This window comes from Carassius auratus, unplaced genomic scaffold (assembly GCF_003368295.1).
Source record: "Carassius auratus strain Wakin unplaced genomic scaffold, ASM336829v1 scaf_tig00002951, whole genome shotgun sequence".
Taxonomy (NCBI): domain Eukaryota; kingdom Metazoa; phylum Chordata; class Actinopteri; order Cypriniformes; family Cyprinidae; genus Carassius; species Carassius auratus.
Genome location: NW_020523497.1, coordinates 1497382 through 1522847, shown reverse-complemented (window position 1 = coordinate 1522847; position 25466 = coordinate 1497382).

The following is a 25466-nucleotide window of genomic DNA, read 5'->3' as shown; positions in this document are numbered from 1 at the left end:
TTGGATATGTGCATAGCAATGAACTCCTTTTTGGATATGTGCATAATTTAATGACGAGTGCAACCTTTTATGAATGTTTATGGCGGATAAACTTCAAGATACAGAGCACAAAAGAGAATGGGCACATTCGATTGCCCTCTTATGAAAATAAAACGCTCCTGTAGGCTATTTTTAATAATTATTTTGTTTTTATTTCGACAGGGACGATTTGACTCCACCTACAAACGTAGGGTAGTGTTTGTCAAATGTGTTAACAGACATTGGAATATTATCGTTTTCTGTGGCGCAGATGGTTAAGCGCCAAACATGTACGTTTTGACGCGACGGACCTGGGTTCGATTCCGCCTTTTGCCGAGCTCTTTCTTTATCCTTTTCACGTCCCGTATCACATCGGAAAGGCATGTATTTTCAATAAAACTCAACGAAATTATCGAAAAGTGAAAAATAACATGGATATTGGGTAAGGTTAGGGCTAGTTGTAGGAGCTCCGGAAAGTTACCGTTTGGATGGCATTTAATTTCAAATTAAATAGCATTAGTGTGCATTGCATCCATTAGAAATACATCGATTAAAATTTGCAATCAGACTTATGACGTTACATTACTTAACATTTATTTAAGACACTTTTTCGATTATATATCGAAAGCAATTTAGAGAGAAATGGCTATGTGGAATATGTGGAATCTGTGTACTAGGAATATGTTACTACATTCCAGTTCACCCAGTAGCCTATAGAGGTCGGGATCGTTGCGTCACGTCGCAATGCATTGTGGGAATCGCGGTACAGAAGTAGATGTACTGTATAGTAGGCATTAGGTAACGTTGGTCATTTGGTCATTAATTTTGATTATTTTTTGGAAAATGGTTCAGTATTGCTGTATTGTGAACTGCTGTAATCGGTTTTATGATCGACAGGGCAAACGCCTCGTGAATCATATTAGTTTTCAACATTTTCCTACTTGGAAAAAAAACACAAGGTGTCTGAAATCACCAAGAGGCGTCAGATGGCTTGGGTCGCCACTGTACGGAGGGAAACCATCACCTTCGATAATATTATAATACATAGTTATGGTGAGACATGTTGTGTATGGTCTCTCTCTCTCTCTCACATACACACACACAAACTCAGACACAAACACATTACGTTTTCTCTAGTTTTTGGCCAGTAAGGGAGTCAGTTTAGTGTCTGTATTTTTTGTTTAAACATTTTCTTTTGACCCAATCCTGAACTTAATTTGCTTTTTGATATTTTTGTGCTGACTGTATTTAACAAATTTGAACAACTTGTTAAAAAAAAAAAAAAAACTGGAACGAACTTCAAAATAGGAAGTTAAGCGTCTTGTTTTGGTGAATGGTGGGTTGTGTCTGAGGTGAATGTTCGTCAATATTATACCGGATTACAGAACTACCGGAGGAAAACAGTGGATTTTTGCAAGTAGGCTATGATAGGTGAGTAATTACTCCTGAAGTGTAACAAACCCGCATAGACAAGCTTCATAGCTCGCAGAATCTGATAAGTGTGTGTGTGTGTCACCACTGATGCTTGGTTAATGTTAACATTTCCTTAGTGAAAAATATTGTTTTCTCCACGTTTAATTTGCAGATCCATTTATGATCTGCAGGTGAGCCTCCAGTGACTTTTTAAAACGTGAAAGTGACATTTTTAAATTGATCGGAGGTGTAAGCGCTCACTCCACAGACCCGGTAGGATAAATTATCAGGGAAACTGAGGCTTGGTAAACTTTCATGTGTTCATAGGGATCGATTCCGCCTACAACCTCTTTTTTTCTTTAAGTAGCGTTGTTTGGCTTCATTATTAAGTTTGTCCGTATAGGTATAGGCAACTTTTTTTGTCACGTTCTATAACTTTTTCTGGAGACTGGCTATTATCTTATTACAAACCTGCTTTGCGATACCTCTAAAATGGCCGCCGTTACCCACAATGCACCATTCCATGACGTCTACGCCCGAGCTCTATTGCAGGCGGTGTTATGCTAAATAGAGTGTGGTGCTGATGTGCATGTTTCTAATCTTTTTCCGCTTTTATTTATACAGTTGTGTTTGTATTTATTATCGTTTTCAGCTGTTTGTCATGTATGAATTATTTAGAATGATTATTTTAATAAAACATGTTTTTGTTTTTTTTCTCACCGTCATTGTGAATTGTACCTTGTTTAATCGGTTCTGTGCATTACTTTAACTTTAAAGAATTACCGGAACACCTGTATAGATTGTGGGTGCAACAAAAATAAGTGCTATTCTTTTTCTAGAGTCTTGCATTACAGATTGTAGGGACTGATGGCCTGACTGGCTTTGAGTACACCTCTCACGTTTCGTATTTTTATTATAGCTTTTAATATGACAGTACCTGAAGAAATGATACTTTGCTACAATGTAAAGTAGTGAGTATACAGCTTGTATAACAGTATACATATATTTACCATTCCTCTTGTCCACCGATGCTTCAAGAACCGGATAACATGTTATATAAAAAATTATTCCTTTTAGGACACGACTCATTCAATGTAGCCAACAATATTCAAAAAAAAAAAAAAAAAAAAGTCCAGTAAACCGTTTGTATGATGCATTGTTATCTGTTATATTTTTTCCTTTAGATGTGTTTTTTATTTGATGTATCAGAAGAAAGTGTAATAAAAACAAAAATAAACACCTGAAAAAGCGACATGAAGTTATTTATAAAACTAAATTAATGCCGTGTTCACTTTTCCTTTAATTATCCGAAGGACTTGGTGGCCAATAAAAGGAAACAGCATAAATGTTTTTTTTTGTTTGTTTTTTTTACAATTAACAATTTTTTTTACAAATGAATCCGGCCATAATATAATTTTTCAAGTTTCACTGACAAAAATAAATAAAAGAGGAGCCGTTTCTGCACGTGGACGTTCTTCTGCCATCTTTGGCAAATGCTGAAAAAGGAGGAGTGTCGAAAATCTCATTAATATTCATGATCTCATTACCATAGCTATTCTTACATGTAAAAATGGCATTTCTACATATCTGTAAAAGTATTTTTACTAGTTAAAATGTTATTTAAGATATCAGTAATTCTATTTTCACTAGTTGCAAGGACGATTTCAGATATCAACTGCCTTTGTTGATATCAATAATTACTTTGTTACTAGTAACAATGTGAATTCTTGATATCAACAATTTAGTTGTTACTAGTTGAAATGTTAATTCTTGATATCAGTAAATGTATTTCAACATGTTACAATTGTTATTTTTGATATCTGAAAAATAATTTCTGATATCAATATAATTTCTGATATCTAAAATGGCTTTCTTACTAGTAACAATCACATTCATGATATCAGAAATGAACATTGTCACTAGTGACAATTAAATTGTTGATATCAAGAATTAAATTGTTGATATCAACAATTAAATTGTTGATATCAAGAATAGACGTCAGTACTAGTAACCATGTGATTACTGATATCAAAAATAAAGGTCTTTACTAGTAAGAATTGTATTTCTGATATGTGAAATCGGAATTTCAACTAGTAAGAAAGCAATTCTTGATATCAACAATTAAATTTGAATGGAAGTCTATGGTGACATTTAACTAGTGAAAATACAATTCCTGATATCAAGAATTAACATTGTTACTAGTGGAAATTGAATTGTTGATATCAAAAATAGCAATTGTTACTAGTAGAAATCTAATTCCTGATATCAAAAATTAACATTTTTACTGGTGGAAATTGAATTGTTGATATCAAAAATAGCAATTGTTACTAGTAGAAATCTAATTCCTGATATCAAGAATTAACATTTTGACTAGTGAAAATTGAATTGTTGATATCAAAAATACATATCCTGCGAATGAATAAAAGTTAATTTGGCTTGCCTATTGGCATTCCCAGGTTAAAAATAATTGATATCAAGAATTAACATTGTTACTAGTTGAAATATAATTCCTGATATCAAGAATTAGCATTGTTACTAGTGGAAAGGTAATTGTTGATATCAAAAATTCTAATTGTTACTAGTGGAAATGTAATTGTTGATATCAAGAATTAACATTGTTACTAGTAAAAATTGAATTGTTGATATCAAGAATACATATCCTGCGAATGAATAAAAGTTAATTTGGCTTGCCATATTATGCCTTATGAAATACAATGTTTTCTGCAATGCTGTAAGACAGTTTTTAATGTGGTAGAAGTTATATGCACAAAAACTCATGTTAGGACTTCAATGATCAAGATTGTCAGTTTACAGCTTTCTGAGTCCCGTAATGTTGAAATAGTGCTTCTGTTCAAATGAAGTGAAATCTAGCCCAAATGTGCTCAAAAGCTTGTCTCTCTAATAGAGAAAGCTGTTTCATTCAATATTCAGTGCAAATCTTGCCAAACTGAAAGATGCTTATGCCTTATGAAATACAATGTTTACTGCAATGCTGTAAGACAGTTTTTAATGTGTTAGAAGTTATATGCACAAAAACTCATGTTAGGACTTCAATGATCAAGATTTCAGTTTACAGCTTTCTGAGTCCAGTAATGTTGAAATAGTGCTTCTGTTCAAATGAAGTAAAATCTAGCCCAAATCTGCTCAAAAGCTTGTCTCTCTATTAGAAAAAGCTGTTTCATTCAATATTCAGTGCAAATCTTGCCAACCTGAAAGATGCTCATGCCTTATGAAATACAATGTTTTCTGCAATGCTGTAAGACAGTTTTTAATGTGTTAGAAGTTATATGCACAAAAACTCATGTTAGGACTTCAATGATCAAGATTGTCAGTTTACAGCTTTCTGAGTCCCGTAATGTTGAAATAGTGCTTCTGTTCAAATGAAGTGAAATCTAGCCCAAATCTGCTCAAAAGCTTGTCTCTCTAATAGAGAAAGCTGTTTCATTCAATATTCAGTGCAAATCTTGCCAAACTGAAAGATGCCTATGCCTTATGAAATACAATGTTTACTGCAATGCTGTAAGACAGTTTTTAATGTGTTAGAAGTTATATGCACAAAAACTCATGTTAGGACATCAATGATCAAGATTGTCAGTTTACAGCTTTCTGAGTCCAGTAATGTTGAAATAGTGCTTCTGTTCAAATGAAGTGAAATCAAGCCCAAATCTGCTCAAAAGCTTGTCTCTCTAATAGAGAAAGCTGTTTCATTCAGTATTCAGTGCAAATCTTGCCAAACTGAAAGATGCTTATGCCATATGAAATACAATGTTTTCTGCAATGCTGTAAGACAGTTTTTAATGTGTTAGAAGTTATATGCACAAAAACTTATGTTAGGACTTCAATGATCAAGATTGTCAGTTTACAACTTTCTGAGTCCAGTAATGTTGAAATAGTGCTTCTGTTCAAATGAAGTAAAATCTAGCCCAAATCTGCTCAAAAGCTTGTCTCTCTATTAGAAAAAGCTGTTTCATTCAATATTCAGTGCAAATCTTGCCAAACTGAAAGATGCTTATGCCTTATGAAATACAATGTTTTCTGCAATGCTGTAAGACAGTTTTTAATGTGTTAGAAGTTATATGCACAAAAACTAATGTTAGAGCCTCAATGCTCAGGTTTGTCAGTTCACTGCATTCTGACATCACTAATGCTGAAATAGTGTTTCTGTTGAAATGAAGTGGAAACAAGCCCAAATATGCTAAAAACCATCTTTCTCAGTTAGAGAATGTTGCCTTATTCCATTTTAAATACAAATCTTGCCAAAATGAAAAATGCCTCTGTCTTGTGAATAGAAATGCTTTTTGCAAGACAGAAAGACAGTTTTTAATGTGTTAGAATTCCTATGCACATAAACTTACGTTAGAGCCTCAATGCTCAGGTTTGTCAGTTCACAGCATTCTGAGAACACTAATGCTGAAATAGTGTTTCTGTTGAAATGAAGTGGAAACAAGCCCAAATATGCTAAAAACCATCTCTCTCAGTTAGATAATGTTGCTTCATTAAATGTTAAATACAAATCTTGCCAAAATGAAAGATTCCTCTGTCTTGTGATTGCTTTTTGCAAGACAGAAAGACAGTTTTTAATGTGTTAGAATTCCTATGCACATAAACTTATGTTAGAGCCTCAATGCTCAGGTTTGTCAGTTCAAAGCATTCTGAGATCACTAATGCTGAAATAGTTTTTCTGTTGAAATGAAGTGGAAACGAGCCCAGATATGCTAAAAACCATCTTTCTCAGTTAGAGAATTTTGCTTCATTCCATGTTAAATACAAATCTTGCCAAAATGAAAGATGCCTCTGTCTTGTGAATAGGAATGCTTTTTGCAAGACAGAAAGAGTTTTTAATGTGTTAGAATTCCTATGCACATAAACTTATGTTAGAGCTTCAATGCTCAGGTTTGTCAGTTCACAGCATTCTGAGATCACTAATGCTGAAATAGTGTTTCTGTTGAAATGAAGTGGAAACAAGCCCAAATATGCTAAAAACCATCTTTCTCAGTTAGAAAATGTTGATTCATTCCATGTTAAATACAAATCTTTCCCAAAGGAAATATGCCTCTGTCTTATGAATTGAAATGTTCTTTGAAATGCGGAAGAGACCGTTTTTAATGTGTTAGAATTCCTATGCACATAAACTTATGTTAGAGCTTAAATGCTCAGGTTTTTCAGTTCAACAGCATTCTGAGATCACTAATGCTGAAATAGTGTTTCTGTTAAAATGAAGTGGAAACAAGCCCAAATATGCTAAAAAACATCTTTCTCAGTTAGAGAATGTTGCTTCATTCCATGTTAAATACAATTCTTGCCAAAATGAAAGATGCCTCTGTCTTGTGAATTGAAATGTTCTTTGCAATGCGGAGAGACAGTTTTTAATGTGTTAGAATTCCTATGCACATAAACTTATGTTAGAGCCACAATGCTCAGGTTTGTCAGTTCACAGCATTCTGAGATCACTAATGCTGAAATAGTGTTTCTGTTGAAATTAAGTGGAAATAAGCCAAAATATGCTAAAAAACATCTTTCTGGGTTAGAGAATGTTGATTCATTCCATGTTAAATACAAATCTTGCCAAAATGAAATATACCTCTGTCTTATGAATTGAAATGTTCTTTGCAATGCGGAGAGACAGTTTTTAATGTGTTAGAATTCCTATGCACATAAACTTATGTTAGAGCTTCAATGCTCAGGTTTGTCAGTTCACAGCATTCTGAGAACACTAATGCTGAAATAGTGTTTCTGTTGAAATGAAGTGGAAAAGAGCCCAAATATGCTAAAAACCATCTTTCTCAGTTAGAGAATGTTGCTTCATTCCATATTAAATACAATTCTTGCCAAAATGAAAGATGCCTCTGTCTTGTGAAAAGAAATGCTTTTTGCAAGACAGAAAGACAGTTTTTAATGTGTTTGAATTCCTATGCATATAAACTTATGTTAGAGCCTCAATGCTCAGGTTTGTCAGTTCACAGCATTCTGAGAACACTAATGCTGAAATAGTGTTTCTGTTGAAATGAAGTGGAAACAAGCCCAAATATGCTAAAAACCATCTTTCTCAGTTAGAGAATGTTGCTTCATTCAATGTTAAATACAAATCTTGCCAAAATGAAAGATTCCTCTTTCTTGTGAATAGAAATGCTTTTTGCAAGACAGAAAAACAGTTGTTAATGTGTAAGAATTCCTATGCACATAAACTTATGTTAGAGCCTCAATGCTCAGGTTTGTCAGTTCACAGCATTCTGAGAAAACTAATGCTGAAATAGTGTTTCTGTTGAAATGAAGTGGAAACAAGCCCAAATATGCTAAAAACCATCTTTCTCAGTTAGAGAATGTTGCTTCATGCCATGTTAAATACAAATCTTGCCAAAATGAAAGATGCATCTTTCTTGTGAATAGAAATGCTTTTTGCAAGACAGAAAGACAGTTTTTAATGTGTTAGAATTCCTATGCACATAAACTTACGTTAGAGCCTCAATGCTCAGGTTTGTCAGTTCACAGCATTCTGAGAACACTAATGCTGAAATAGTGTTTCTGTTGAAATGAAGTGGAAACAAGCCCAAATATGCTAAAAACCATCTCTCTCAGTTAGATAATGTTTCTTCATTCATTGTTAAATACAAATCTTGCCAAAATGAAAGATTCCTCTGTCTTGTGATTAGAAATGCTTTTTGCAAGACAGAAAGACAGTTTTTAATGTGTTAGAATTCCTATGCACATAAACTTATGTTAGAGCCTCAATGCTCAGGTTTGTCAGTTCACAGCATTCTGAGATCACTAATGCTGAAATAGTGTTTCTGTTGAAATGAAGTGGAAACAAGCCCAAATATAATAAAACCATCTCTCTCAGTTAGATAATGTTGCTTCATTCATTGTTAAATACAAATCTTCCCAAAATGAAAGATTCCTCTTTCTTGTGATTAGAAATGCTTTTTGCAAGACAGAAAGACAGTTTTTAATGTGTTAGAATTCCTATGCACATAAACTTATGTTAGAGCCTCAATGCTCAGGTTTGTCAGTTCACAGCATTCTGAGATCACTAATGCTGAAATAGTGTTTCTGTTGAAATGAAGTGGAAACAATCCCAAATATGCTAAAAACCATCTTTCTCAGTTAGAGAATGTTGCTTCATTCCATGTTAAATACAAATCTTCCCAAAATGAAAGATGTGCAGGCCCGTTTCTCCGCAGGGTTGACCCACTCCACCCTGAAGGTCTACGTGGCGGCCATTGGGGCCTACCACGCCCCTCTCGGTGGCCAGTCAGTGGGCAGACACCCCCTTTTTACATGTTTCCCCCGCGGTGCGCTGAGGCTGAGGCCTCCAGTACGTTCTCGTGTCCCCACATGGGACCTGGCCGTGGTGTTAGAAGCTCTCTGTAGGCCGCCCTTCAAGCCTATTGAGGAGATCTCCGATCGCCTTCTCTCTATTAAAACTGTCTTCTTGTTGGCGATTTCTTCTCACAAGAGAGTTGGGGACCTGCAGGCCCTCTCTGTGGCCCCTTCTTATATAGACTTTGCACCCGGTCTGGCTAAAGCTTTCCTTTACCTATTCCTTTGTTCTCTCGTCCTAGTTGTGCAGTTTCCCACACTGGCAGAGATTTGTAAGTCTGGCGGCGTGGGCATTCTCGTTCCCCAATCGTTCTCGACGCAGCTCGAGTTCCTGAAGAGGAACGTCTAAGGTTACGTATGTAACCCTGGTTCCTCGAAGGAACGAGACGCGGCGTCGCAGTGCCACACTTCCGGCATCTCTGGCCGGCGCTTGCTTCATCCTTTGAGGCTAGTGCCGGCTGTGTTTCTCCGGCTTTTATGCTTCCTGGTCTCTGACGTCACCCGCCTATGACATCTCGCCCATCCATTGGACTGATTACACACATGATTCAGAGACGCCACGCTGGGGGCGTTCCCCAATCGTTCTCGACGCAGCGTCTCGTTCCTTCGAGGAACCAGGGTTACATACATAACCTTAGATGTTTTTAATGTATTAGAATTCCTATGCACATAAACTTATGTTAGAGCCTCAATGCTCAGGTTTGTCAGTTCACTGCATTCTGACATCACTAATGCTGAAATAGTGTTTCTGTTGAAATGAAGTGGAAACAAGCCCAAATATGCTAAAAACCATCTTTCTCAGTTAGAGAATGTTGCCTTATTCCATTTTAAATACAAATCTTGCCAAAATGAAAAATGCCTCTGTCTTGTGAATAGAAATGCTTTTTGCAAGACAGAAAGACAGTTTTTAATGTGTTAGAATTCCTATGCACATAAACTTACGTTAGAGCCTCAATGCTCAGGTTTGTCAGTTCACAGCATTCTGAGAACACTAATGCTGAAATAGTGTTTCTGTTGAAATGAAGTGGAAACAAGCCCAAATATGCTAAAAACCATCTCTCTCAGTTAGATAATGTTGCTTCATTAAATGTTAAATACAAATCTTGCCAAAATGAAAGATTCCTCTGTCTTGTGATTGCTTTTTGCAAGACAGAAAGACAGTTTTTAATGTGTTAGAATTCCTATGCACATAAACTTATGTTAGAGCCTCAATGCTCAGGTTTGTCAGTTCAAAGCATTCTGAGATCACTAATGCTGAAATAGTTTTTCTGTTGAAATGAAGTGGAAACGAGCCCAGATATGCTAAAAACCATCTTTCTCAGTTAGAGAATTTTGCTTCATTCCATGTTAAATACAAATCTTGCCAAAATGAAAGATGCCTCTGTCTTGTGAATAGGAATGCTTTTTGCAAGACAGAAAGAGTTTTTAATGTGTTAGAATTCCTATGCACATAAACTTATGTTAGAGCTTCAATGCTCAGGTTTGTCAGTTCACAGCATTCTGAGATCACTAATGCTGAAATAGTGTTTCTGTTGAAATGAAGTGGAAACAAGCCCAAATATGCTAAAAACCATCTTTCTCAGTTAGAAAATGTTGATTCATTCCATGTTAAATACAAATCTTTCCCAAAGGAAATATGCCTCTGTCTTATGAATTGAAATGTTCTTTGAAATGCGGAAGAGACCGTTTTTAATGTGTTAGAATTCCTATGCACATAAACTTATGTTAGAGCTTAAATGCTCAGGTTTTTCAGTTCAACAGCATTCTGAGATCACTAATGCTGAAATAGTGTTTCTGTTGAAATGAAGTGGAAACAAGCCCAAATATGCTAAAAAACATCTTTCTCAGTTAGAGAATGTTGCTTCATTCCATGTTAAATACAAATCTTGCCAAAATGAAAGATTCCTCTGTCTTTTGAATAGAAATGCTTTTTGCAAGACAGAAAGGAAGTTTTTAATGTGTTAGAATTCCTATGCACATAAAATTATTAGGGGTGCTCCGATCACGATCGGCCGATCGTTATGCGCATCTCGTCAGTAAAGTCGGTTCTCTAATCAGCGGTTAATTCCATCAGGTGCGTGATTTCACATAGAGCAGCTGTTACTACACAGAGCCGTTGTTAACTAAGAAGATGCACAAATCCACTTCATTTTCAGCGTTTTTTGGCGCACTTCTCAGTTAACAACGGCTCTGTGTAGTAACAGCTGCTCTATGTGAAATCACGCACCTGATGGAATTAACGATCGGCCGATCGTGATCGGAGCACCCCTTAAAATTATGTTAGTGTTTCTGGTGTAACGAAGCTAAAACAAGCCCTCATAGGCAATACAGCTAATCTCAGTGAGAGAATGTAGCTTTTTACAATATTAACTGCAAAACTTTCCAACATGAAAGATCTCTCTGACTAATGAACTAATGTGCATTTTGCAATGAAGAAACACCGCTTTTAATGTTACATGTTCTATGCACTTAAACTTATGTTACAGCTTCAGTGCTCAGGATTGTCAGTATAGAGCTACTGAGAGCACTAATGTTTAGTTAGTGGTTCTGGTGAAACGATGCTAAAACAAGCCCACATATGCAATACAGCTTATCTCTCAATGAGAGAATGTAGCTTTTTACAATGTTAACTGCTGTGGTGGAAATATTCATTTAACATTGCTTCTGTATGCCTATATATGCATGTGTTTTCTAAGAATTGCTGTGTGGTTCAGAGGGATGACACCTGGGGGGAAAACAGATGTCTGAGAATGACCTGAGAGGGTCATTGGGCCATATAGTTGGGGGACAATGCCTGAGGATGACCTGAGGGGGTCACCTAAGTCCTAAATGAGTGAGAAATAGCCCATTGAGAGTGTTCCTTGCTATGTGTGGAAATTTACTGCTGCTAAGACTTTGTAACCTTGAAGCATCAAAGGGATATAAGGTGGAGGACTGCCCTCTTCCTGGGTCGGTTTCACTCTGCAGGAACTCAGTGTTGCTGTATGACTGTCAGACCTTCTTTGCAAAGAATAAAAGCTTTCTTTTTAATTATACCTGAGAATGAGTCTGTCTCTTATGCTGACGAGAGTCAATTGAAATTTTGCCATGACAATTTGGTGTCAGAACGTGGGATTCCTTGGATGTGTCTTCTGGACCTGTGAGTGGACGGTGACTGATCATCCTGTACAATTTAAGTTATGCCTTAACCCTGATTAGATTTGAGGGAGAAAGGGACCGACCGCCGAGACCCTTAGGGGACACCACTGGAATCAGAAAAGAACCGGAGTGGCAACAGAACTCTCGGGTAAGAGACAGTTCATGGTATTCTAAATTTTGGGTTTTTAGAAATAAGGATTGGACTCTAAATTAGAAGAGGGACGAACCATAGCGATGGGTCCTTCTTTGTGGGAAACGCAATCAAAACGATTCCGGGGGAATTGTATTGTGAAGAATACTGCGGCACAGGTAATAAATTTCTAGGGGGAATTGAAACTGCTGCAACTGGCGTGATCGTAAATTGAGTTAGAAATTGAGATCAAAGCGATCCAGATATTTCGAAGCGGTAAGCTGAGATCACGCTTGAGCGGTTAACATATTTCTAAGAGGGGAGACAGATTATAGGCGCACCGAAGGAAAAGGAGAGAAGGAAACCAGCAGATATGAGAAAGTATCAGAGCAAGCTTGCTGAATATGATACACCTGTTTTTAGGCAAATGAAAAAAGTGCATGGCCAAAAATGCATGCAAGATGTGGGGAAATTAATTAAATACCATGGCTTTCCAAAAGAGGGAACGTTGAGTGTTAAGAAATTAAAAGCTGTGAAGGAATCAGTAGAAGAGGGAAGCGAGGGACAGAAAGGTTGTTGTGCGAGGCACATGTGTGAGAAATGTCAACGAACTGTGAATTGTTGGATAGCGGAAGGAGATAGGAGAGAAAGGAGAACAATGCAGAAAGAATTAGCAAGTAGAAAGGAGGAAAAGAAAGTTGAAGAATGTGAAGAAAGAGTAAATGCCTCACATAGACCTACTAACATCTTTTATGTTTGTGTTTCTAAACATGTACCTCCGCTCTATACACACTTTCCGTGGCCGAGCTGAAAGCCGTGAAACTGGACCCCGACCTTGACTGCTCTCCACCGAGAAGACCAACAGCACCGTGGCCAGATCCAGAATGGAGACAAGAAACAGCGGAAGACCCAGAAATCATTCCTGAAACCCCCAACGAGGAAATAGAAAAGGAAATAGTGTGCAGAGCACCCCCGACAAAGAAAAGAAAAACCAGACAACCAGTGAAAGAAGAAAATCTGAGTATTACAGCTCCAATGATTGAAGTTTCAGGCCCTGATGGCCCTATTATGGTCTTTAGACCGTGGACTATAACGGACATGAAGGAAGCGATGGCTCACTTGCCGAGCCCTGACGAAGCAGGTGATAAATTTTTCATTGAATTAGTCACCTTCTGCCAAGAATTCAGCCCTACCGTGTACGAACAGAGAAGGCTGTTGGCAGTGAAACTGGGGGCTACGAGCTTGCACAAAGTGAGTGGAAAGTTTCAGAAAGAGGACTGTCGGAGAGAACACTGCGAGTGGATGCATCATTCAATTCAATTCAATTCAAGTTTATTTGTATAGCGCTTTTTACAAAACAAATCGTTACAAAGCAACTTTACAGAAAATTATGTTTCTACAATATTTAGTAGTAGCTAGTAGTTTGTGCACATTTGACAGGATTTTAGAAAAAATAAAAATAATAATAATAATAATACAAGACGTAGTCAGCTAGATGATGAACTATCAATATTATTAATTAAGTTATTATATGATTCAGTCACACATTTAACAATAATTGTTAGTTCTGTTTGTTGATTCAGGGTCAGCATCATCTGAGGTCCTCTGAGGGTCAGCATCATCTCTTCTCAGGTGTTCTGGATCCAGACTGGAGCTTGTGTAAATCCTAGTTACCACGGGATGTAAATCCTGTGGCGAAATATAGAAACAAAATACAGACATCATTAGCATAGCTGCTGATCCATCAAAGTAAAATTAGTTTAACCCAAGCTAATGAATAAAAAAAGCACCTTTGATCAGATGCAACTACACTCACAATTTAAAAGATACATTCGAAAGCTTGGCGAAAGAGATGTGTTTTTAATCTAGATTTAAACAGAGAGAGTGTGTCTGAACCCCGAACATTATCAGGAAGGCTATTCCAGAGTTTGGGAGCCAAATGTGAGAAAGCTCTACCTCCTTTAGAGGACTTCGCTATCCTAGGAACGACCAAAAGTCCAGCGTTTTGTGACCTTAGGGTGCGTGATGGGTTGTAACGTGGTAGAAGGCTAGTTAGGTACGCTGGAGCTAAACCATTTAGGGCCTTATAGGTAAGTAATGATAATTTGTAACTGATACGGAACTTAATAGGTAGCCAGTGCAGAGACTGTAAAATTGGGGTAATATGATCATATTTTCTTGACCTGGTAAGGACTCTAGCTGCTGCATTTTGGACTACCTGTAGCTTGTAATAATGCGAGCTACCGAAAGGCCGTTGGTGAGCTGGCTGACGGAATAAAAGCAGCATTTCCAGGGCGTGTGGATACAGCGAAGATTGGCAACCGTTGCCAGACCAGAGACGAATCTCTGGTCTGGCATTTCCAGGGCGTGTGGATACAGCGAAGATTGGCAACCGTTGCCAGACCAGAGACGAATCTGCTCAGGACTTTTACCACTGCTTGTGCCTGATTTTCAACAAGCACAGCGGGTTGGAGGAACCAGATGAGAGAGGAGATCAAGCTGGCGCATGGGAGTGTCACATGCGGAGCTGGTTTTTGAATGGACTGAGACCTGAAATTGCACAAGCAGTAAAGACCAGAGAGGAGAGCAGAGAGGAGGGGTCCAGGGCGAGCAACCAACGGTCACAAGTCAGGGAAGTGAAAATTTTCTAACCACAAACACACACACATACACTGATGTACTTTGTGCTCTCTGCAATGAAGAAAAAAGTTTGCTTTTCTTTGTGTATGTCTGATTCTGTTAATGGACATCCTGACAAATGTGCGATAATGTATAAGATTGAAGCCTTTATGAAAAAGCCTAAATATCCTATGCTAGTAGAGGGGATATTGATTGAGTTTTTAGCTGACACACACACATATATATATATATATAGCGATACAGCCATGAGATTTGCAATGCCAGATTTATTGTGTAAACTAAATTTGACACTGATTGCAGACTCTGTGGGTGTCCGAGTGGCAGAGAAAGAGCAGATTTGCTGTCTGCAAGCAGAACCAAAATGGGCATATGAATGGCACATCAGAAATTCTGATTGGGCTGGAATGATGTGTGAACTGGCAAAAAAAAAAAAAAATTGAACAAAACCATTTGACAGAGAGATCATGTTGACTCACAAATTGCATTGCACGTCACATGTTGTAAGTACAACAAGATGACCAGTATGAAAAAGACTGGTTTGAAGGAGGAAAAGGAGAAACCTTACATTTTGATAAAATGTTTTGGACAGAAAATGTGTGTGCAGTTTGCCTGACAGAAAAACAGTTTCAGTTTTACTTAATGGCAGAAGATTCTGTGCCTCGCTATCCAAGGCCAGCAGACAGGGCCCAGATTAGAACTGTTTGTGAAAAGCTGTGTTTGTGTTACAGACAGAGGAAGATAGGGGAGGGAGTGAAACACAATGAGAGTCTGGGAGTGTTTATGTCAGAGTGCAAGCATGACATTGAGACAGAGAGAGTTTTGGTACCCAGTGACAAAAGGAAAAGGGAAAATCCACTCAGGTATCCCAGACAGCCCCGATGGATTTAATTGAACTGTTCCCATGGGAAGGGAATGAAAAATGGTTTGGTATTTGTGGCCATGTGGTCCAAATGGGTAGAGGTCTGCCCAATGTCCAAACAAGATGCAGCAGCAGTAGTAAGGGCTCTGCTGATTGAAATAGTCCCGAGATGGGAAATTCCACGAAAAAGCAGTTCAGACAATGAAACACATTTTATGTAGGGGCAATACAAATCTAATTGGCTAAGTGTTGTGAGAAAACTGAACTCACATGGGTTAAGATGGTCCCAATCATTCTCATGTACATGAGAATGAGAAATCGATCCAGAGTAAACCTGAGCCCTTTTGAAATTCTCTTTGGCAACCCACCATTTGTGAGTATTGAAGGCGGTAAAAAACAGCTACCATCTACAGGTGTGTGAGCATGACACGTTGAATTATTGCAAGGAAATGTCTTCTCTGTTGTCTAATGTCTGTGAAAGCTGCTCAGGAGAAGGTTGCTGAAACAACGTTGCATGACCTGAAACCAGGAGTTCCCTTTCAAAAGCTACTCTCGATGCTGCGCTCGATAGTAGAGGTGGGCAGATCGATACTAATATCGATAATATCGATACCAACGTTGGTATCGGTATTGATCGATACCAACGGGAAAATATCGATACTTAAGTTTCAGTTTCTCTCGTTTTGCGACCTGGCCGTGTTTGTCAAAATGCTGCTATTGTCACAGAGCAGAGCAAGCTCTCAAGAGTGCTGCTCGTGCTCGACACTGCTCTCCTCCCCCTCTCCTGTGTTGTACCGTCACGTGACTCACCACTAGCGCTACTTTCTTTTACTGTCTATGGCTACCACCAGCAGTCAGGCGCGCGCACCGCTCAGCCGCGCATTTCTAACAGCAGTCAGTCAGAGGCGGAGAGAAAGAGGAGCGTTGTATGGCTGTATTTTCAGGCCGATCTACCCTTTTTGTGTTAGCTGTGAAAGTGATACTAGTTTCTATATTTAAACTACACATAGATGTGCACCAGACTTAATTATTTTTATTATTTATTATTTTATCAATAGCTGATTCTCCAAGAGCAGTGGATATTACAAGGCGCCTATCAGAAATGATTGTGAAGGACCTGCAGCCTCTTTCCATAGTGGAAGATGTCGGCTTCAGGAATTTTGTACAAGGAGAATTTGTTTTACATTGTGAAGTAAAACTTTGTGACTTTGTTTTAGAAAAAAAAATCCTGAAAAGAAGTGCACTTAAGAGGAGAAACATTTTTTTATTAACATGCTACTTGAAAACAGAATTTGTTTTTACATTTTTTTTTATATATATTTGTGAAGTAATAATTTTGTAACTTTGTTGATTTAAATAAAACAGAAGTAACCAAAAGTTGTTTCTGAACAAAAGCTTTTGTAGTACTGATTAATAACCCAAAATGCAAATCACAAAAACAATTAAAAGTCATGAAAATTCATTTAGATTTAGGTTGAAGACGCATCCACCTTAATTATTAAAAAGTATTGGTATTGGTATCGGTATCGGCGATACTGGCCCTGTATTTACTTGGTATCGGATCGATACCAAATCTAGCGGTATCGCACACCTCTACTCGATAGCGCTAATGAGAACATTCTTTGTTCGACCGGTTGTGAAGCATGTGTGTCAAACACGCCAATAATTGGCTTAAATAACCTCGGCAGGTGACGTCACTGAAAACTGCACCTGCAGGTTATAAATAGACGTGAAACGGAAACACCCTCAGGTTTCTTTGTCTTCAGAGACCGCATTGTGTGTGTGTCACGCTGATGAAAGTATTAGTTTAAAAGGAAGTATGTTGAGAGTTATATAAAAAAAAGAGAAAGTTTTCTAACTATTCTTGCTGATTCTATATGAGATGTGTGCCTCGCTCTCCATGGCCGATATCTGAGGAGAAATCACATGTTTATTGTTTAAAAAAAAAGAAAAAAGGCTGCTTTCGCGTTCTAGAGTGGCAGTTGTAAGCCCCGCGGTTCACTTAATATCCGTGTTATGCTCTTTGTTCTCACGAGGAACGAGCTGCTTCCCGCTCATTAAGATCGCGCTCCGATGTGGAAGATCGAACGGTTTTCGCGCCCACCTCCAAAGCGTGCCCAGGCACTTCTTCGGATTGGGCAGAGGCTGCTGTAGCTCTAGCTTCTGTTGAAATGGACATTGAGAGTGCTCTCTCCTAGCGCTCCTCTCGTGATTATAAGCACATGAGGAGTTACTAGGTGGTGACACGTGCAGTGACCAGATTAAAGCCTTAAAATTAGATTTTGTACATATGATTTCATAGGTCAGAGAGATGCTAGCTGCTATCTCTCCCCTATTGGAGCAACATCATTTAAATAAAAATATAAATAAATGATGATGATTATGATGATGAATAATAAAAATATGTATAAAATATATATATGTAAAGACAGCCTTTGTTTCATGCTAAGCCACGTACTGCAGCAGCATCTGCACTTGGATGGAACGAATTTCATGCTGTGGGTCAGTCTAGTACTGCCCTACACACCATAGGTTCTGCAGGCGTATCAGGCTGATTCAAGAAATAAATAAACAGATAAATTTGAGTGCCAGGAGGAGACTTTTAATATGTTTCTCACTCACTATGCTCAAGTGTCGGGGCTGTCAAAAATAAATAAATAAACAGTCCCGACCCGATCCAGCTCCTCTGGGGTAGGAGGTAGAGAGTGTGGCGAGTAGTGCGCCCACTCATAAGACTGGGGAGCAGCTTGTGGGGGGGGGGGGGGGGGGGGTCGGTTTGTGGGGGGGCGGCTGCCTCCAGGCAAACAGTTTCACATTGGGTGAGGGATGTTCCTGCTCAAGTGTGTGATGCGGCAGGTTGGTCCTCTCCGCACACATTTGTCAGGTTCTATAGTTTGGATGTCGATGCTACTCCGGACTTGCATGCCCTTGAGTCCACATCCCAGAGTCATGTCTGAGATCTCATACTCATTTCCAAAGACTTCTGTCCTCCGCCATTTACAACACCGGAGCAGAAAAGACTTCACTTACTGGGTCCAGTATGTGCTCTTCAGATTTACTTCCACCACACTAGCCAGTGGCGTCAGAGCAGCTTTTCATATGCCGTGGGGGCCGCAGTCAGGGGTGCGGCTGCCACTAGGCAAACAGTTTCACATTGGGTGAGGGTTGCTATTGCCCTAGCCTACGAGGCGCGTGGTCAAACTTCGCCTCTAGGAGTTAGTGCCCATTCAACCATTCGGGTTGCATCTTCAATGGCTTGAGCAAGAGTTGTGCCCTTGCAGCAAGTGTGTGATGCGGCAGGTTGGTTCTTTCCGCACACATTTGTCAGATTCTATAGTTTGGATGTCGATGCTACTCCGGGCTTGCATGCCCTTGAGTCCACATCCCAGAGTCATGTCTGAGACCTCTTCGATGTTTGTGCGCACACACTACACAACCTTGGGGGTCCAGACACTTACAGTGCGGCGACGTTGGTATTCTCGTTCCCATTGGCGCTATTGAGCGCAGCATCGAGAGTAGCTTTATCTCACAAATGAAAAGATAAATATGAGCAGCATGGTTGGGTACATCATGTTGTTTTCATATTCCAGACTACAGTGACAACGTTACCAATATCATCACCCAGATGAGAATGGCCGTAAAAGAGCCTGAGCCTACACATAATGCTGCTAAATGATTTTTGCTGCTATTATGTCTACCATGTATTTTTTTAGTTGATATCCAGCTCAGTACAGAGACTGGTGAAGTCTAGCATTTCATATCAAATGGTTCAAATGACTGTGTACAATGAAGACATCATCATGGATTTGAATAGGGAGAAAACTATTGATGAAGGGACAAACAGTAGCGGAAGCTACAGTGAAATGTGTTAAATGTATGAGATTTATGATATTTTTTCTTTGAAATAAGTAATGTTCAGTCCTATCTGAATCGATACTGTTTGCTTGCTTAAAAATAGGGTCTGTCCCCTGCATATTTTCTAACTTATTTTACAAACTTAAGAGGGTGATAATTTATGCGAAGATCAGGGATGAAGAGTATAAAAGTGATGAAATGCCTTAACTTTGCTTTAGTTTGAATTATGTTTGTATTTCTGAGTGTGAATTTTTGATTTTGGATTGTGTTTGTGTCTGTGAGGTGACTGAGTGTCTGACTCATGTCAGGGATGCAGTAGCAGTGACTACTCGTTTAGCCCGGCCCCAGAGCAAACATATGGTTAAGTGTGTAGTGAAAATATAACCAGTAGTAATTAATTTTTATGCTTTAGTGATCAATGAATGATAAAAAGGGGGAGATTGTGGTGGAAAAATCCATTTAACATTGCTTCTGTATGCCTATATATGCATGTGTTTTCTTAGAATTGCTGTGTCGTTCAGAGGGATGACACCTGGGGGGAAAACAGATGTCTGAGAATGACCTGAGAGGGTCATTGGGCCATATAGTGGGGGGACAATGCCTGAGGATGACCTGAGGGGGTCACCTAAGTCCTAAATGTGTGAGAAATAGCCCATAGAGAGTGTTCCTTGTTATGTGTGGAAATTTACTGCTGCTAAGACTTTGTAACCTTGAAGCATCAAAGGGATATAAGGTGGAGCACTACCCTCTTCCTGGGTCGGTTTCACTCTGCAGGAACTCAGTGTTGCTGTATGACTGTCTGACCTTCTTTGCAAAGAATAAAAGCTTTCTTTTTATTTATACCCGAGAATGAGTCTGTCTCTTATGCTGACGAGAGTCGATTGAAATTTTGCCACGACACTGCAAAACTTGCCAACATGAGGGAATGCCTCCTGTAGAAAGAGAACAATTTTTTATAAATAATTTATAAATAATGTTTATCTTTAAAAAAAATTCATTCTTCAGGGGAAACATCCTCTCTTAATCTCCTTCCTTGCCATTTAAGCCCCTTCAGAAATTCATCTCGCTTAAATGGCAAGGCATACGCAGTAGCAGGTCAGGCTGTGGCTTTATTACACACAATGCTGGTGCTTCAAGCTTGGTTACGTCTCTACTAATAAACTCTGTGAGTTTCCTTTGCAGTGCTCAGTTACAGTGTTTACTAAACACTCGCCAGCACCAGCCATCCGGCTTCATGTTCCGTTATTAGGTGGCTGAGATCACAGGTTTCTGAGGGAGCCTCCCTGATCATCAGGCCTGGCACAGCACTGCAGGGAATTTCAGCTTGCCTGAAGGCAGTTCATGTTTCCAATAATGCAAAATGACAGTTAAAGGCAGTTCATGTTTCCAATTTGAGCTTGCCTCTCCCATGAGATTCAGTGCCTCTGTGATGCTTAGGAACCTTTAAGTACAAACACTAAGCTTTGTGTACTTTCTCAAAACCACATGGTGGTCAGTGTGGACGTGAAAAACTTTTCGCACTCTCTAAAAATCCACAAGTGCTAAGTTTGCATGCAAGAATTTTTCGGAAATCTTGTACGATAAGGGTTACGTGCTCCGCTTCGTTCCCTTTCTTGAGATGATTAGACCTAGGTTACCATAGATCGAGTTGATGACTCTGATGATGATGGTAAGTGTGCACGTGATGTCTTTGCACACTTTCTGAAATCCACACTGTGGTAAGTTTGTACGCTAGTATTCTGCGTTCTTTCTAAAATCCTATATGGTGAGTACTTCGCGCGGTTGCTTCGTGCCCTTTCTTGAGTTGGTAAAAGCCCTGTACATCTTGGGCGCCACTCCACCTATGTATCCTTGGATACCTATTTAAACAGGGCTTGCTACTAGAGAACTGTTGAGACAGCTCTTTCGGCAAGCTTATGCGTAAGCCCCTGTGTGACAGGCAAGACTTGGTAGAAATGCTAGGTTCTTAGCCATATCCCTTTAACCCCTACGTGCAAACATTGCCGACGGCCCCAGTTTATTATTGTTTCACTTTCACAGCTCATTAAACATCACTCTCTTACTTGATCAGGGCAAACTGTGCATCAATTGAAAGATTAAAGACTCTAGCTTCGATATTTGACCAATATTTTGATACAACATTGTTGCAGTGACAGATATTTAGTGATTTATGTCAGGAGTGCAAAATAAAAAATCCGTATTATGCCACATTTTGAATAGAAATTCGCCACTCATTCATATTCAGTCACGTCAGCAGCGGTTTATTTGTGTTCACATAGACTCACTGAACAGCATCAATAAGGATTTATAGACAAAAGATGCATATCTGCGGAGATATATGGATATATTTACTGATGTTTACTTCATATTTCTTCAAACAGAATCATCATTTCTATTAATTTTCCACTGATTTACGCGATCTGATGATAAACAGCCTCTCCCAGCGATCTGTGTGCGTTTGCAGTGCTGTAAGCTTGTGCTGTGTGTCACTCAGACTCCGATTGGTCCTTCGCCATTGTCAATCTTAGAGTGTCATAACCGGACACCGCCACATCGTGTCACATGCTTCCTGTGCACTTCCTGGTTCATATCTTATCACAGAAACACTGAAACACCTATGTACACACGAAATATCTGAATAATAAACCCGCGATTATGATAGTAAAGCATGATATGAGATTTTCTTGAGATCTGGGGCGTTTTTATGAAAAAAAAAATCGAAAATGTACATCTGAAATGCTAACTTGTGCAGCGATGTAAAATGCTATAAATAGCATATTTTTACAACAGTAAATTACCAAATTCCACCCCTGATCACTAAAGTAAGTTATTATCAACACTCGATCTGGGTTTAAAGTGAGTTTTGAGTAAAAGTGTACTAATAATTGCATAAATTGTCTGATGTAGCTTGATGCTAACGTTAGCTCCAATGCTACTAATAGCAGGTGTATTTCTTCTTCATAATGCATTTTTGTCACAATTCACATAAGGTTGTAAGAAAATGTTTTGTTGTATTTTTATAGTAAGACTTTTGATAAATAAGGGCTAAATGCAAACAGAGACTGAAGTGAGATCGCTGCTTTGTGTGTTTGTAAAGCCTGAAAAACCACAATAAAGGCTAATAAAGGTGGAATAAAAACAAAAGAATAATAATAAAATAATAATGCGGATAATGTGTCATACCTGGCGGAGGTGTGAAAGACTCGTTTGGTGAGAACAATACAACAATGAATCGGGGAGTTTTGCAAAGCCAACACACATACAAAATACACAGGAGAGTTACATGCGAGATCTTACAGAGATGACAAGTGCCATAAATCAATCTGATTAGCCTTCTCTAAAAACACACATGACATGGCCTTAGAAAATATTTCATAAAATTCACAGTTTTACAGATTCTATTAAGAATTTTTTTACGAAGTTTTGGAAGACTTGTGACTTTAGCTACACAGTATTTTCAAACTCATATCCTACATCAACAATTTTTTTAATACATTTAAAAAATATGTTTTTAATATTTTTATTTTTGTTTTTATGTTTGAGCTTATATATCTCTATTATCATAACAGTCTGAGTGATTCTGATTCCTGGACAGTAAACTTGAAACTGAAGTGTCAGCTTTGTGAAAAAAGGTTGATTATGTATCTAGTCAGAAAGAATCATGAGCAAAAACCTTTTTATTTTGGGTATTTTTTTTTCTGTCTCCATGCCAAAAAAGGGGGGTTACTTGTAAGGGGTTAAAGGGATCTTTCCTGATTGCAAGACTTCAGCTCCACTCTGGGCCGAGGTCCTAACAATTAAGTTGGGTATGTAGCTTAGGCCTTTTGGCCGTAAGGGGTACTGTCACAGACAGCCGTCTAAACGTCCCAGGGGCAACTCCGATGGAGTTGGTACTTAGTGCTAACCATGATTCTGGCCTACACTCCCCTCAGCATGGCGGCGTGGGTATACTGTTCCCCAAAGCGACCCCTAGGGGACGCAGTTCGAAGTTCCCTCGAAAGGGAACTGTCTCAGGTTACTTATGTAACCATAGTTCCCTGAGTAGGGAATGAGACACTGCGTCCCCTAGCTCCCTGCCATGCTTCGGACACAAGCTTCAGACAAAGAAGATAATGACGTGCTCTCCCGGAGCTTATTTATAGTCGCGGGGGTAGTGACATCAGAGGCTGTCACCGACCAACAAGTTGGTGTTTTTTCAATGTATGCTTCAGACACGGGTCACAACAAGGTGTTCCCCAAAGCGACCCATAGAGGATGAAGTGTCTCGTTCCCTGCTGCTCAGGGAACTATGGTTACATACGTAACCTGAGACAGTTTTTAATGTGTTAGTTATATGCACAAAAACATATGTTACAGCTTCAATGCTCAGGTTTGTCAGTTTACAGGTTTCAGAGAACACTAATGTTGAAATAGTGCTTCTGTTCAAATGAACTGAAAACTAGCACAAATCTGCTCAAAAGCTTCTCTCTCAGTGAGAGAAAGCTGCTTCATTCAATGTTAACGGCAAAACTTGCCAATTTGAAAGATGCTTATGTCTTATGAAATAAAATGTTTTTTGCAATGCAGTAAGACAGTTTTTAATGTGTTAGTTATATGCACAAAATCTTGTTAGAGCTTAAATGCCCAGGTTTGTCAGTTTACAGGTTTCAGAAAACAATAATGTTGAAATAGTGCTTCTGTTCAAATAAACTGAAAACTAACCCAAATCTGCTCGAAACTTCTCTCTCAGTGAGAGAAAGCTGCTTCATTCAATGTTAAATGCAAAAATTGACAAAATGAAAGATGCTTTGTTTCTTTTTAATTGAAATGTTTTTTTGATATGCAGAAAGCAAGTTCCCTTTCAATACTTCACTCACACTGAGTCGAAGACGCTATGGAAACAAACAACAACTTTTTTTCTCCTGAACTGAGCCTTATTCAATCACGCAGTGAAACTGCACAGCAATTGGTTCGTGCAGTGTTATTAAAACAAACCAATGGTTCAGCAGTGGTGCTGCACGAACCTATGGCAGCGATGCCCGCCAAAGAACGCCAAAATGGGTGGGGGATCTGGCTATATATTGGCCTATATATTGGCTATATATAACTGCTTGCCGTTGACATGGAACGTGACTGCCGGTCCCTGCTGCAGACACATCGTTTCCCTACAGCCATCCAGCGAGAGAGAGAGAAATTAAAAGTGCAAATTTCTCTGAAAGAGCCTTTTCTACACCGTTGTTTCAATTGCCGTCTTGTTATTGCAGCTCGTGCAGAGCCCCTCTGAGTGTGTCGTGTGTTTGGGGAAGCCCCACGCTGTAATTCCCAGCACTTGCAGGGAATTTCTGTTCTCATTGCGAGAACATGAATATCGCCTCTTTAGGTGCAAGAATAACTTTCTTTTCAGAGAGCGATCTCGCTCCTCGCGCCCTCCTGCTTTCTTCCCCCCGCGAGCTGGCAAGGAAGAAAAGGCAGGGCAGAGGATCAAAGTTCCTCTGATTCCCCAAGTAATCAGGCGGGTCAGGCACCAGAGATGCAGGGTTCTACTTGTAGCCCCACTCTGGGAAAATCAGCACTGGATAGCCAACCTGTCACAGATGCTGACTGCGGCCCCATGGCCCATTCCTCTGAGATGGGACCTCCTTTCTCATGCGGACAGAACGATTTGGCATCCGCACCCAGAGATGTGGTCTTTGCACCTTTGGTCGGGACTCACGGGACTCCCTGAGCGTGTTCTAAACACAATTTCACAGGCTAGAGCTCTACACAATGCCTCTATGCCTCCAAATGGTCTGTGTTCTCTACATGGTGCTCAGACCATGGTGAAAACCTGACCTTCTGTGACATATCAGTGATACTGTAATTTTTACAACAGCTCTTGGAGAAGGGATGATCTGCCTCCATGCTCTAGGTCTACGTAGTGACTTTAGTGGCGTCATACGCCCTTATAGCATTTTTTATGAGAGGTTCCAGAAGGCTTCATCCACCATGCCCTCCCACTGTCCCTTCATGGGACCTGCCCACGGTACTGAGAGCCCTAAAGAGGGCCCCCTTTGAACTGCTACAGTCCATAGTCCTTAAGGCCCTGTCGCTAAAGACCGCTCTGCTGTTGGCACTAGC